The sequence below is a fragment of the Nicotiana tabacum genome, chromosome 14, assembly GCF_000715075.1.
Source record: "Nicotiana tabacum cultivar K326 chromosome 14, ASM71507v2, whole genome shotgun sequence".
Classification (NCBI taxonomy): domain Eukaryota; kingdom Viridiplantae; phylum Streptophyta; class Magnoliopsida; order Solanales; family Solanaceae; genus Nicotiana; species Nicotiana tabacum.
In genome coordinates this window covers 57412216-57427021 of record NC_134093.1, presented here as the reverse complement: position 1 = coordinate 57427021, position 14806 = coordinate 57412216, and positions in this window count along the sequence as shown.

Below are 14806 nucleotides of genomic sequence, written 5' to 3'. Positions count from 1 at the left end.
ACAAGCACTGTATGAACCATGGCTAGTTGATGCACCACCATGAACTGAACGAGCCATCTGAGCAGGCCTATAAGGATGACCCCTGCTGTGGTGGGACTGTCTTGCAGAAAAAAAATCACTGAAACCACCCGAACCACGAGACCTCTTTGCTCCCTCTCACCACGATCCTGACACAAAGCTGCTCTAGACGCTTAGCAATATCAACCACCTCATTGAACCTTGCACCTAAGGCAACCTCCCGAGTTATGATGAAGCGCAGTCCATAGTTGAGGCCACCAATGTACATCATAATCCTCTCCCTCTCTGTGGGAACCAACCAGATCGCGTGACGAGCCAACTATGAAAATCACATCTCATACTGGGTCACTAACATACCCTTCTGGCATAGCTGCTCAAACTGCCTATGCAACTCCTCCCTGTGGGTCTGTGGAACAAACTTGTCTAAAAAGAGAACTGAGAACTCATGACATGTAAGTGGTACAGCACTGGCTGGCCTGCTCAACTCATAGGCCTCCCACCATTTGAAGGCTACCCCCAACAGCTAAAAAGTAGTAAATAAGACTCCACTAGTCTCGAGAATACCTATTGTGCAAAGAATCCGCTGGCACCTATCTATGAAATCCTGAGCATCCTGTGACTCAGCCTCACTGAATGATGGGGGCCTGAGCCTCCCAAACTGCTCTAGCCTCTTCTGTTCCTCATCACTCATAGGTGGACCCACATAGGTCTGAGCTACTACAACCGGTTGGGTTGGTATTACCCCTGGTATCTGAAGTCCCTGAACCACTTGCTTTGGAGTACGGGCGACGGGAGTCTGAGCACCTACCCCGGCCTGAGAAGTGGTTGGTGCGGAATGAACTAAAACCGCCTGAGCAAGGCTAGTACATACAGTCAACATCTGGACCAAATCCTCCTGAAGGCCTAGAATCACAATGGGCGCAACTAGTGCCTGAGCTGGTTCCACCAGCTCAACCACATCTGGTATCTGCTCTAGAGCTGGAGAAGCTAGTGGCTCCACAGGTGCTGCTCTAACTACTGTACGACCTACACCTCGGCCTCTACCGCGGCCCTGGCCTCTCGCGGCCCTAGCTAGTGGTACTGGTGGTCGTCCGCCCGATCCAGTCGCATGTGTCCTCACCATACGGAATTAACAAATCCGCACGACAAGAATACAAGAAAGTGAAGTTTCATAATGATTCGGTAGCCTCTCGAAGATAAGTACAGACGTCTCTGCAGTGATCCGCAAGACTCTAATAAACCTTCTCATGACTCGTGAGACCTATGTAACGTAGGCTCTAATACCAACTTGTCATGACCCAAATCTCAACATGTCGTGATAGCGCCTATCACAGTACTAGGCAAGCCGACAATAACAAAAATACTATGCATTTAAAAATGAAAGCATAATGTAATAAGTTTAACAATGAAAAATCACATAAATAACCGGTAAGACAACTACGACGTAACAACAAAATCCCTTAAAATCCGGGTGTCACTGAGTGCATGAGCTACTAAGTGTCAACATAGTCTAAATCTCTAATACAACTGTCTGAAAGATAGAACAGTACAGAATAAAACTGAAAAGAAGGAGAGTCTAGGCCTGCGGGCATCAAAGCAACTACCTCAAATGTATCCTAGCAGATGCTGCTCCGAGTCTAGCAACCACCGGGTCAAGATATACCTGGATCTGCACACGAAGTGTAGAGTGTAGTATGAGTACAACCTACCCAATGTACTCAATAGGTAACATGACTAACCTTGGGTTGAGAGCAGTGACGAGCTCAAAAAGGTACAGTCCAAATCCAAATGATAACAGTACAGATATAACAGGGAAATGGCAGTAATAACTCAAAGAAATTCCATAATCAATTTGTACACAGTGCAGAAATGTAGACATGCTATTATGTTTAACAGTTTAAGCCTAACACTGATAAAATATGCCAAGTATAACTGATATGAGTAATGGTACATCTCTATGTCTACATATCAAATGTGCATGTCACATATGATGCATCATAGTGATAAACGCATGTACTCACCCTCTCAGAGTACTCAATCACACTGTCTCACACTCCCTACTCATCACTGTCAATCACTCAGCATTGTACGATACCTGCGCCCACTACTGGTATGTCAGACTCTGGAGGGGCGAATCCTGCCCAAGTACTAATATCAGCCAACATAGCCTACGGCGGCGTGCAGCCCGATCCCATAATGAATCAATAAAACCTACTATGGCGTGCAGCTTGATCCCATCACGAATCAGTAAAACCTATTGCGGCGTGCAACCTGATCCCATAAATATCACTCACAATCCGGCCCTCAGGCCCAAACTTTGTCATCAATCTCTCGAGTCTCTCGGGCTCACAGATCTCATGCCAATCAGCATAAACAATGATAACATGACGAAACAATAAATGACACAGAGAATGAGATATGATATGCAAATGATGAATGTGACTGAGTATATTATTGTTGTTTAAGCTAATAATTCAACAACAGAAATGATGTCAGCGTGTCCCAACGGAATAAGTATCTAGCCTAAACATGATTTCTAACATGGATCGCAACTTAATTACTCTAACACGTAGGGATAACATGAATAGAAATAAGGTTTGATAACTACACGGTACCACGAAATCAACCGAGTCACAATTTCCATGGTGCACGCCCACACACTCATTGATGGTAGGCTAGAAACCCGTATTTTAGACATAGTATTGCACTCTAATTACAGCATTTTCCGTGTGTTTGAGCTTAAATGATAGTGAATTACACTTAGTACGTGTTTTATGCCTTGCAGGAAGTGATTCCGAGCTAAAAGTTAATTTGGAGTTGAATGGATCAAATTGGAGCTTTGAAGTCTGAGTAAAAGTCTAATAAGTTAAGCAGGGATCGTGTTCGGAGGTCGTGTACCAAGTCTGGATGTCAAAAGAGGATGAAACAATTTTACTCTAATAAAATAACACAACCGCGCCACATGGGTCACTGCAGGGCACGACACGACAGTGAAAATTGTGCATGTGACATGAAAAATGCATGCCCGCTGATAAACTCCACAAGCGCGTCGTTGGGTGCGGCGCGGTACGCGACGTGGGTGTACAAAAATCGTAGAGTAGTTTCCTACTTCGGCTTGAAAATGGTAAATTTTTTCGGGTTTGTTTTTGATGGTATAAATACACCAAAAAACACGATATTTGAGAGGACGTAACTTGGAGAGGAAAATAAAGTACGAAACACTCAGGATCACGTATTTGATCAATTCTTCCATTCGTCTTCTAGTATTCATTGATTTTATGTTTGAAAATATTATTTTTGATGATTGTATGAACATGAGTGGCTAAGAACCCTAATATTCTGGGGTCATGGGTGTTACATGAATGTGATGTTTGAAGTTTAATTTGATGAGTTTGAGTTTATCATATTGGGTTATTTATTCAATTCTGTTTTTAATTATTTTGCTGAGTAGCTAACAATGAAATACTATCTACGAATCTAGAGTTGAAATCAAAAGTGGGAATTCTAGATTGCATATAGAATTAAATAGAGCAGGTTCTTCGACCTGGGCATCGGGGAACGGATTCGCAATTAGGATAGAAATATACCTAATTGCCTTGCTTGGTTGAAATACAGGAAGTATAAATGCATTCTTGTTAGTCTTAATTCCATAGACATATAGGCATTAAGTTAGCTTGAATAGGCAAGTAAGAACTCGCCAGATTGAGTAATATCAACCATGTCAATCAACAATCCAGATAAATCAATTAGTCATTTTAACCCAAGAATGCAACAAGATTGTTAGCTAGCCTATGACCCTAGAATACTCTCTCCTACTAATTTTTATTCGAAATTGCTTAAGTGTTGTGGTCGATTTCTAGTTATTTCATTGCTTGATAGTTTCTTAGGTAGAAAATTAGTCACTTACACATTTTGTGAGAAATCTCTTGAATCAATAAGTTATTTGTGTTTGAATCGGTCATAAGTAAATCATAAGTCTCCGTGGGAATGATACTATACTCATTACTCTATTACTTGACGACCACGTGTACTTGCGTGAGTGTGTTTGGTCGCAACAAGTTTTTGGTTCCGTTGCCGGGGACTTAGAAATTAGCTACTTGACTGAGTTAAGCTTGTATTAGTTATTTGTTCAAGTTTTAATTTTTAGTTTGCCTTGTTTGTGTTAACACATGCTATTCTCTTGAATGCGGAGGAGTAGAAGCACAAACAATCTCCTTCCTCTTGATCTTGAATTTGAACGAACACTTCACAGAGTGAGGAGGGAAGTCGAAGCTAGAACTAGAATAGAAAGAGAGTTGGACATCATAGTTCAACCACAGCCAATAGAGATGGCAGGGAATGAAGAGCGTCCGGTGATTGAAGCCGCAAGGCTCAATCTTGCTAATATGACTCAGGCTATTGTAAAGCCTGATATCACGGGTCACTTTGAACTCAAATAGTACATGGTACAGCTAATTCAGTCCACATGACAACATGTGGGTCTATCTCATGAAGACCTGCATAGGCACATTCAGAACTTCCTAGAAATTACGGACACTTACAATTATCTGAACGTTTCCAAGGACTATGTCAAGCTCACACTGTTTCCCTTTTCACTGCTACAGGAAGCTAAGGAATGGTTGAAAAAGGAGCCCACGAACTCAATCCATACTTGGGATGATCTAGCAAGGAAATTCTTAACCAACTTTTTCCCCACTAAGAAGACAAAGTCGCTGAGGAACCAGATTATTGGGTTCCAACAACGGGATGGCGAGACTATTCGTCAAGCTTGGGAAAGATACAAGAAGCTACTCAGATACTACCTGCATCATTGTCAAACGGATGAGGTGTTGGGTCATACATTCGTTGATGGGCTAGACGAGACATCGAAGATGAATCTTGACTCGGAATTGGCAAGGAGATGGGGTAGAATTCAGCCAACTCAGAATCATTATAGGCCCCAAGGAAATTTTAATCAACCTCAAAAGCCACCCCAGCAAATAGAAAAGAGTACGAATGACTTGTTGAAGAAGTTTTTGCTTGAAAATCAACAACTCAGGACCGATTTCAGAAATCTTGAGAGATAAATGGGGCAGTTGGCGTCAAATCAAATTACTAGACCTGCAGGCGCTCTTCCCAGTGATACAGAGAATAACCCTCAAGTTAATGCAGTTACACTCAGAAACGAAAGGGAATTAGAGGAAGTGCCAAAGAAGGGAAAGGACAAGCCTATACCTGAAGGGGAATTGATTCCTAAAGCAACACATGAGTTAAAGAAAGATGATGCAAGTTCAGAGCCAGTGAATGTTGCAAGGCCACCACCACCTTTCCACCAAAAATTGCAGAAGAAGAATGATGATCGCATGTTCAACAAATTTCTCTCTATGTTGATCCAGGTTCAATTGAATATTCCATTGGTAGATGTACTTCGCGAAATTCAAAAGTATGCTAAGTACATAAAAGATATAGTGGCTCAAGAGAGGAGATTGACTAAATTCGAGACAGTCGCACTTACTGAAGAGTGCACTTCACAGGTCCAACACAATCTTCCTCAAAAGCTTAAGGATCCTAGCCACTTCTCCATCCCTGTGCGAATTGGTAATATCGATGTGGGGCGTGTTCTTTGTGATTTGGGGGCAATCATAAATCCGATGCCCTTGTCCTTGTTCAAGAAATTGGGTCTGGGAGTTCCAAGACCAACCACTGTGATGTTGTAACTAGCTGATAGGTCCATAACCTCCCCTGAAGGAGTGATTGAAGATGTGTTGCTGCAAATTAGGAAATTTACCTTCCCAACGGACTTCATTATCCTAGATTATGAGGCTGATGAACAAGTTTCAATCATATTTGGATGGCCTCTCTTGGCTATAGGTGATGCAATTATTAAAGTAAGAGAGGGAAAAATGATTATGCGGGTGGACAATGAGGAAGCATTTTTTAATGTCTACAAGGAAATCCAACTTCCCTGCCATTATGAGGAGCTCTCTATAATATTTGTTATGGAGGTGGATGAGCAGCTTAATGACACGAGTGTATATCTCGACAATTCTCTAGAGAAAGCACTCATGTTGTTCGATAGCTTGGAGATTGATGATGAGGTTGAGGAGATGATGCATATCCTAGGTGCAGCATGTGCTTACATGCAGGGATTAAACCACTTTGAGCCCCCGAATAGGCCAAGTAGGCCTCCTCCAAAGCCGTCGATTGAAGAAGCTCCAAAATTGGAACTTAAATCCTTGCCCCCTCACATTCAATATGCTTATTTGGGTGGTTCTGACACTTTACCTATTATTGTTTCCTCTGACTTGTCTAAATTGCAGGAAGAAAAGCTATTGAGAAGTGCTACGTGAGCACAAGTGAGTCATTGGGTGGATGATGTCTAACATTAGAGGCATTAGTCCAGCTTTCTGCATGCATAAAATCCTCATGGAGGATTGACACAAGCCAAGTGTAGAGCAACAACGCCGCCTAAACCCAATCATGAAAGAGGTGGTAAGAAAAGAAGTGATTAAGTGGCTTGATGCAGGTATTGTATTTCCAATCTCTTATAGCAAATGGGTAAGCCCCGTCCAATATGTGCCTAAGAAGGGGGGATGACTGTAGTTGTTAATGAAAATAATGACTTGATTCCCACAAGAACCGTGACTAGGTGGAGAATTTGCATAGATTATAGAAAATTAAACAATGCCACCTGCAAGGACCACTTTCCCTTCCTCTTTATTGACCAAATGCTTGATAGATTAGCAGGACAGGAATACTATTGTTTCCTAGATGGATATTTGGGGTATAATCAGATTGCTATAGCCCTAGAGGACCAAGAGAAGACCACATTTACATGTCCCTATGGCACTTATGCGTTCAAGAGAATGCCATTTGGTCTCTGTAATGCACCTGTGACTTTTCAAAGGTGTATGATGGTTATTTTTACTGACATGGTTGATAGATTTGTAGAAGTGTTCATGGATTACTTTTCTGTGTTTGGGTGTTCTTTTGATAATTGTTTAATAAACCTTGATAAAGTGCTTGCTAGGTGTGAAGAGACAAACCTGGTGCTAAACTGGGAAAAGTGCCATTTCATGGTACGTGAAGGTATAGTCTTGGGGCACAAGGTGTCCAAAAATGGATTGCAGGTAGACAAAGTAAAGGTTGAGGCGATTGAAAAATTGCCCCCACCGACATCCGTCAAGGGCATTCGCAGTTTCTTGGGCCATACAGATTTTTATCGTCGTTTCATTAAAGATTTTTCAAAAATTTCTTCTCCTCTGTGCAGGTTTCTTGAGAAAGATATCTCGTTCAAGTTTGATGATGCCTGTCTGAAAGCATTTGAGGAGCTGAAGGGAAGATTGGTGACTGCACCAATTATTATTACTCCGGATTTGGCGCAGCCATTTGAGTTGATGTGCGATGCGAGTGACATAACAATCAGAGCTATTTTGGGGCAAAGGAGGGAAAAAAATTTCACTCCATTTATTACGTGAGCAAAACTCTGAATCCAGCCCAGATGAACTACAATATTAATGAAAAAGAGTTACTTGCAGTGGTGTGGGCATTTGACAAGTTCAGATCTTATCTAGTGGGAACCAAAGTCATCGTCTACACTGATCACTCAGCTATAAGGTATTTGTTTGAAAAGAGAGACGCCAAGCTGAGGCTAATTTGATGGATTCTCCTCTTGCAAGAATTCGACTTGGAGATCCGAGATCTAAAAGAAATAGAGAATCAAGTGGCCGATCACTTGTCCAGATTAGAAAATCGGAGCCATGTAGCTGAAGGGGGGTCGATCAAAGTAACATTTCCTGATGAGCAATTATTAGAAATTGCCTCGGGTGAAGCCTCGTGGTATGCAGATTATGTGAATTTTATTGCAAGTGGGGTGACGCAACCAGAATTTACGATAATAGAAGAAGGTTTCTACATGATGTGAGGCTCTACATGTGGGATGAGCCATTCCAATATAATCAGTGCACAAATCAGTTGGTACGAAGGTGTGTCCCTGAGGTGGAGATGAATGCAATATTGCATGACTGTCATGCTTATCCATATGGAGGTCACCATGGTGGGGACAGAACTACCCAAAATGTACTACAATCGGGTTTCTATTGGCAAAAATTGTTTAAGGATGTACACGCCTTTGTTAAAAAGTGTGACATGTGCCAAAGAACCGGAACAATCACGAAGAAGCACGAGATGCCCTTGCAAAATATTCTGGCAGTAGAGCTCTTTGATGTTTGGGGGATTGATTTCATGGGACCGTTCCCATACTCTAATGGTCACAGGTACATCTTGGTGGCGGTCGGCTATGTGCCTAAGTGGGTGGAGGCCATTGCTCTTCCTACTAATGATGCAAAGGTAGTTGTAAACTTTGTAAAAAAGCACATCTTCATTCGCTTTGGGACTCCAAGGGTGTTGATAAGTGACAGAGGAACTCACTTCTGTAATAAATTATTGAATAATGTTCTAGAAAAGTATAGAGTTAAGCACAAGGTTGCCACCGCCTATCACCCCCAAATGAGTGGTCAAGTGAAAGTGTCAAACTGAGAGGTGAAGCAGATTCTGGAGCAAACAGTAAGTGAAAATAGGAAGGACTGGGCCGGAAAGCTGGACGACGCATTATGGGCATATCGAACGTCATACAAGACCCCCCATAGGTAATTCTTCATATAGATTATTTTATGGGAAGGCGTGCCACTTGCCCGTTGAGCTTGAACACAAAGCCTATTGGGCGATTAAAAAGATAAATATGGATATGGACTTAGCCGATGAGAAGAGGTTGCTACAACTCGACGAGCTTGATGAGTTTCGATTGCACGCGTATGAAAATGCCAAATTGTATAAAGAAAAAACCAAGAGGTGGCATGACAAACACATCCATCCTTGCGAGTTTGAGCCAGGTCAAGCAGTTCTCTTTTTTAATTCGAGGTTGAAGCTTTTCCCCATAAAGCTTAAGTCTCGATGGGCAAGTCCTTTCATGGTAGTAAGTGTGAGGCCTTATGAAGCGGTGAAATTGCATGATACGAGCTCAAGTGGTACCTTCTTGGTAAATGGGCAGAGAGTAAAACATTATTGGGGTGGTAACATTGCACGTCACAAGACCTCGGTGGACTTGTCATATTCTTGAAAACGTATTGAGTCGTGCCGCGACGTTAAATCAAGAGCTTGTTGGTTGAAAACCCAATTGTTAATGCTTATAAACCTTTTTTCTTGTTTTAAGAATATTTTAGGTAATTGTAGTTTATGATTATTAGAGCTTAGGAGTCGTGGGACTTGTTTAGGCAGGTATAAGCATGAATTGGACACAAAATAACTACATAATAGAGTCGGGGTGCAACCCATGACCTAAATATCAAAAACGAGGCGGACTCTATGAAAACTAGCCTAGCGCGCCGCGTAGGGAGCCGTGCCATGCACTGTGCCAGGCCAAATGGCTCTCTGAAATACTAAAATCGAGCCTCTGATAATGGTCGCTACCGTGCCGCATGGGGCGCCGCACTCAGCGATGCAGGTAGTGTAATTTAAATTTTAAAAAAAAGTATATTGTTTTTTATGTTTTTTAATTTTTCACACACGATTACCCATTCACCCCCCCCCCCCCCCCCACATTATCTCTCACAAATCTCTCCTCTCTAACTATCCTCAATTCCCCCATTGTTCCTCTTCTCAAATTCCTTACACACACACCTCCAATCCTGTCTATTCATCCTCAAGGCAAGTCTTCTTCTCATCTCATCTCTTTTATTTTAGTAGTTGATTGTAGTATTTAAGTAGTTTTAGTTATTTTTAGTTGTGCAATTTATTATTTAGTTTCTTTGCCTATTATGGACAAAAATGGGGCTTAACTTGTGAGGTGTTCATTATTCTTATGATTGTGGAAGAATTTTGGTTTGTTTTGATGGCGTGGAATTAATTTATGTTGAAGCTTGGTGGAGGTGCCCATGTAGCTAAAATTTAGTGAAGTTTGGTGTAAAATTTGTGCACTTTATGCTATTATGAAGATGTGGTGATGTTGTGGTTGTGGTTTCAGGTGTATTTGCTTTGGTTGTATGGTGATTCTAACCCACTTTGAATTAAAATAAGAAGGTGCAAGGTATGCCCACAATATATTTGTTGAAATGTCTAAGTGACATAAAATTGTGTCGTGTTGCAAATTGAGAAGGGAAGTGCCTTGTGAGATGTGATGCTTGATGATAAGTGTTGGGTGGCATGCCATGTTTTTAAACTGTAAAACTTTAACTCGTTAGCCTCGAGTTCTAATTGATTGACAACCCCATGCTCATGTGTTGCTAGGTTCCAAATGAGGTGTCCGATTCATGCTATTGTGCTTGTGTAGTATTGTATTGTATCCTAATGTTATTAGTAGTGCATTAGACTAAATTCTTATTTTTTTTTCTTTCTTTTTGTGATTACTAGTTTAGCTTCTTAATTTTGTCTTTTACACTAGTGTAGTCTGTGGTTCTATTTTTGGAATGTTGTGTTGGTGGTTGGGTGGGCTGTTGATTGCTTGTGGCGTGCTTCCAATGGGGTAGTCTGAGTCCCCGATATACATTTTACTTGTGAACATGCCAATAACATAAGTGTGGGGGGATTACCCTATTTGGTCTTGTTTTATTTTACGTGTTGTGGCTAATATTGTTCGTCTTGTGCAGGCACAATGTCTTGCCGCCCTAGCAAACGCTCTAACACAGGTTCTTCCGAGGTTGCCTCTAGTAGCCGTCGAGGAGGTAGGAAGAGGAGCGCATTGATCCAGATGCGGATGTGGTACCAGAGTGCAAATTTGGTATTCGGGTTGTCCCAGCCCATGCTCGACATTGATTTCAGACGTTTGTCCCTGCGGTGAAACCGGAGCATGACATTGCTATTGACGATGGGAAGTTGGCCCAAAAATATAATGAGATATACAACAACATTCGGACTTTGGGTTTTGACAGTCTGTTCCGTCCAGGTGATGCGGTGAACGTGAACCTATAAAGGAATTTTATGCCAACTGGCAACCTGAGGCCAGCTTGGATACTGTGTAGAAAGTATAGGTACGAGGTAAAGTGATTCCATTCGCCTCCCAAGTGATCAATCGGATTATGGGTTTCACAGAGCATTCCCGCAAGCTCTTTCAGAGGTTTCTCCGTCGGCCAGACTATCCGGATATCCGCCGACAGCTATGTGGCGCTGACTCTTCTGCCGCATGGACGCAGGATGTGAATAAATTCCACAAGGACATGAAGAAGGGAACATTCCAGCATCCGGCCAGGGTTATTTTGCGGTTAATCAATGCCAAGACCATGCCTACCCAAAGTGACACTGATGTCTCACGGCTGAATGTGTGTTTGATCTATGCCTTTTTGACAAGGATGCAGTTTGATCTTGGAAATATCATGCTGGAGCACATGGCGAGAGTGCAACCACTTGGGGCCCGCTGCCTACACTACCCGAGTATGATCACTCGGTTGTTGCGGGCGCACCATGTAGAGGAGGAGTTTTACTATGACCGAACCATCCCAGTGACATATCCTATCAAGGCCTTTGATATCACGGTAGTGATAGATCCTCCTGTTGCTGCTGTTAATTCATACCAGAGGCTGGTTCGTGTCGAAGAGACACTGCAGCTGCTGTTTGCTGACTTGCGCTTTCGCTCTACTCGGGGGCAGACCGACTTGGCAGAGTTGCAGCAGGATCATCCCCTTTCTACTATCACTCAGCAGTGGTTGGATTGGCGGGGGGCGGATAGTTGCCACCAGGTGAGGATGTGAACTCCATTCCCTCCGATGATGAGGAGTATTTGCGCACATTCGAGGGTGTCTATGATTAAGACAAAGGGCCTCAGGGAGTCACTTTTTTCCCTTTTGTTTTTACTTTTTTGCATTGGGGACAATGCAATTTCTTAAGTGTGGGGTGGGGTGCTCCTATTTGTTTGTATTTGTATTTATACTTGTTTTCCTATTTGCCAGTTGGTTTTGTTTGATTTGTTTCTTGCTTTCATAGACAATATGGTATGTAAACTATAATTCTGAATTCTATTGGCCTGTAATAGTTAGTAATTAATTGTTTAGTTTCGACTCTTCCCGACAATGGATTTTGTTGACTGGCTTCTTGAGAGAGTTGAAGTCGAATGAGTTAAAAAAATTGAAAAATTCAAAAATATGTCTTTTATTTTACTTTGTTTTAGGTAGTGTAACAATTCTCCCTTCGTTTTTCTTTGTGCCGCGGTTCTTTTTCAAGGGTATTGCTTAAACTGGGTGTAGTTAAATCTTTTTATTTTATAAGAATAAAGAATCTTGAGTCACAGTGCTAATTTAAAGCAATTTTCCTTGACTGGTAAGTGCCTTAGTTGTGACACCTAGGCTCAATTCTTGACTCTTAAATAAGTTCCTTAAATTGTGTGATTGTGATCTTGCTTAACTGCTTTGACTAGAGAGTCGGGAAAGATCCGATCCTAAGTGAGTTATGTGCCAATGTGTGAGTGAGGTTTTTGTGATATTTTATGAATGTCAGTTGATGTCTAGAACTTTTCCTGTGTGTGCGCAAAGCGAAATAGTAGTCTTATTTAGTCTAGGAAGTTATATAGGCATTTCTTTGTTGAGCTAGTTATATGTCTGTGACCTACCTAATCGAATGCATCTTAGTTAACCCCTTTGAGCCTGTAATCCTGTTTATTTGGCAACCACATTATAATCCTTACCTATTTGTTTAAATTTATCATCTGTTTGAACCTTTTCCTCTCGTGAGCATTTAAAACTGTTATAAGCTTGTAAAAGCTAAGTGGAGGTATAGTTGGGTTTTTGAGTGGAACTATAGAAAAAGGAGAAAGGTGCAGTGTTTGAAACATTGTGAGAGCCACTAGTAGAAAATTGAAATAAAAAGAGTTTGATTGAAAAAAAAAGTGAACTTTTGCTAGTGGTATTTCTTATCTTGTTTGTGCTTAAAGATATTGGGAGCTTGATGCATCATGTATAAAGGTCGGGGTTTGGTTCAACGTAAGAGTGGGGTTTGAATTGTGAAATTGTATATGTATAAAAGTGCTCAGGGAGGTGTAGCCACTATATCTATATGTATCCTACCCGTCCCACAGCCTACATTACAACCAATTAAAGTCCTACTTGATCCTTGATTAAATGAGCTCAATTAGTAGAGTATTACACTACAGGAAAGCCCATGGTACGTCTTCTGTTGCACATGAATTTTGATTTTGAGAATGAGTTAATTCTTTCTATCTTGTGTTCCTAATTGTCTTGAACGATACTGTGTGTGGAACTACTCTCTATTGTTTGCGTGAGGGCACATGATTTGTGAAGGTAAGGTAACGTATTTGACCCCTGTGTTAGAGTAAGTGAGCAGGTTATGAAAAATGCGTGGTACTTTTGAGTCGAGTCTTGAGGTTGGGATATTATGGCATGGTGCTCAGCCTATTTAAATATTCTTGGCATGGTGTGTTAGGGGGGGTGTTTGATGAAAAGGTCATCCCTATGTGAAGTGTAGTTTAATTGCTCGAGGACGAGCAATGGTCCAAGTGTGGAGTGTTGGTGGTAGGCTAGAAACCCGTGTTTTAACTGTAGTATTGCACTCTAATTACTGCATTTTATGTGTGTTTGAGCTTAAATGATATTGAATTACACTTATATGTGTTTTAGGCCTTGCAGGAAGTGATTCCGAGCTAAAATGTTAATTTTGAGCTAAATGGATCAAATTGGATCTTTGAAGTCTGAGTAAAAGCCAAATAAGTTAAGTCGGGATCGTGTTCGGAGGTCGTGTACCAAGTCTGGATGTCAAAAGAGGATGAAACAATTTTACTTTGAGAAAATAATACTGCCGCGCCGCATGGGGCGCCACAAGGTGCGACCAGATAGTGAAAAATTTGCATGTGGCAGGAAAAATGCATGCCCGCTTATAATCTCCACAAGCGTGTCGTGGGTTGTGGCGCGGCACGCGGCGCGGGCGTACAAAAATCGTAGAGTAGTTTCCTACTTTGTCTTGGAAAGGGTAACTTCATCCGGGTTTATTTCTGATGGTATAAATACACCAAAAAAACACGATTTTGGAGAGGACATAACTTGGAGAGGAAAACAAAAGTACGAAACACTCGGGAGCACGGATTTGATCAATTCTTCCATTCTTCTTCTAGTATTCATCGATTTTATATTTGAAAACATTATTTTTGATGATTGTATGAACATGAATGGCTAAGAACCCTAATATCCTGGGGTCATGGGTGCTACATGATTGTGATGTTTGAAGTTTAATTTGACGAGTTTGAGTTTATCATATTGGGTTGTTTATTCAATTCTGTTTTTAATTATTTTGTTGAGTAGCTAACAATGAAATACTATCTACGAATTTAGAGTTGAACTCGAAAGTGGGAATTCTAGATTGCATATAAAATTAAATAGAGCAGGTTCTTGAACATGGGCATCGGGGAACGGATTTGCAATTAGGATAGAAATATACCTAATTGCCTTGCTTGGTTGAAATACAGATAGTATAAATGCATTCTTGTTAGTCTTAATTCCATAGACATATAGGCATTAAGTTACCTTGAATAGGCGAGTAAGAACTCGACAGATTCTTATGAGTAATATCAACCCTGTCAATTAGAAATCCAGATAAATCAATTAGTCATTTTAACCCAAGAACCCAACAAGATTGTTAGCTAGCATATGACCCTGGAATACTCTCTTGTACTTATTTGTATTCGAAATTTCTTAAGTGTCGTGGTCGATTTCTAGTTATTTCATTGCTTGATTGTTTCTTAGGTAGCAAATTAGTCACTTACACATTTTGTGAGAAATCTCTTGAATCAATAAGTTATTTGAGTTTGAATTAG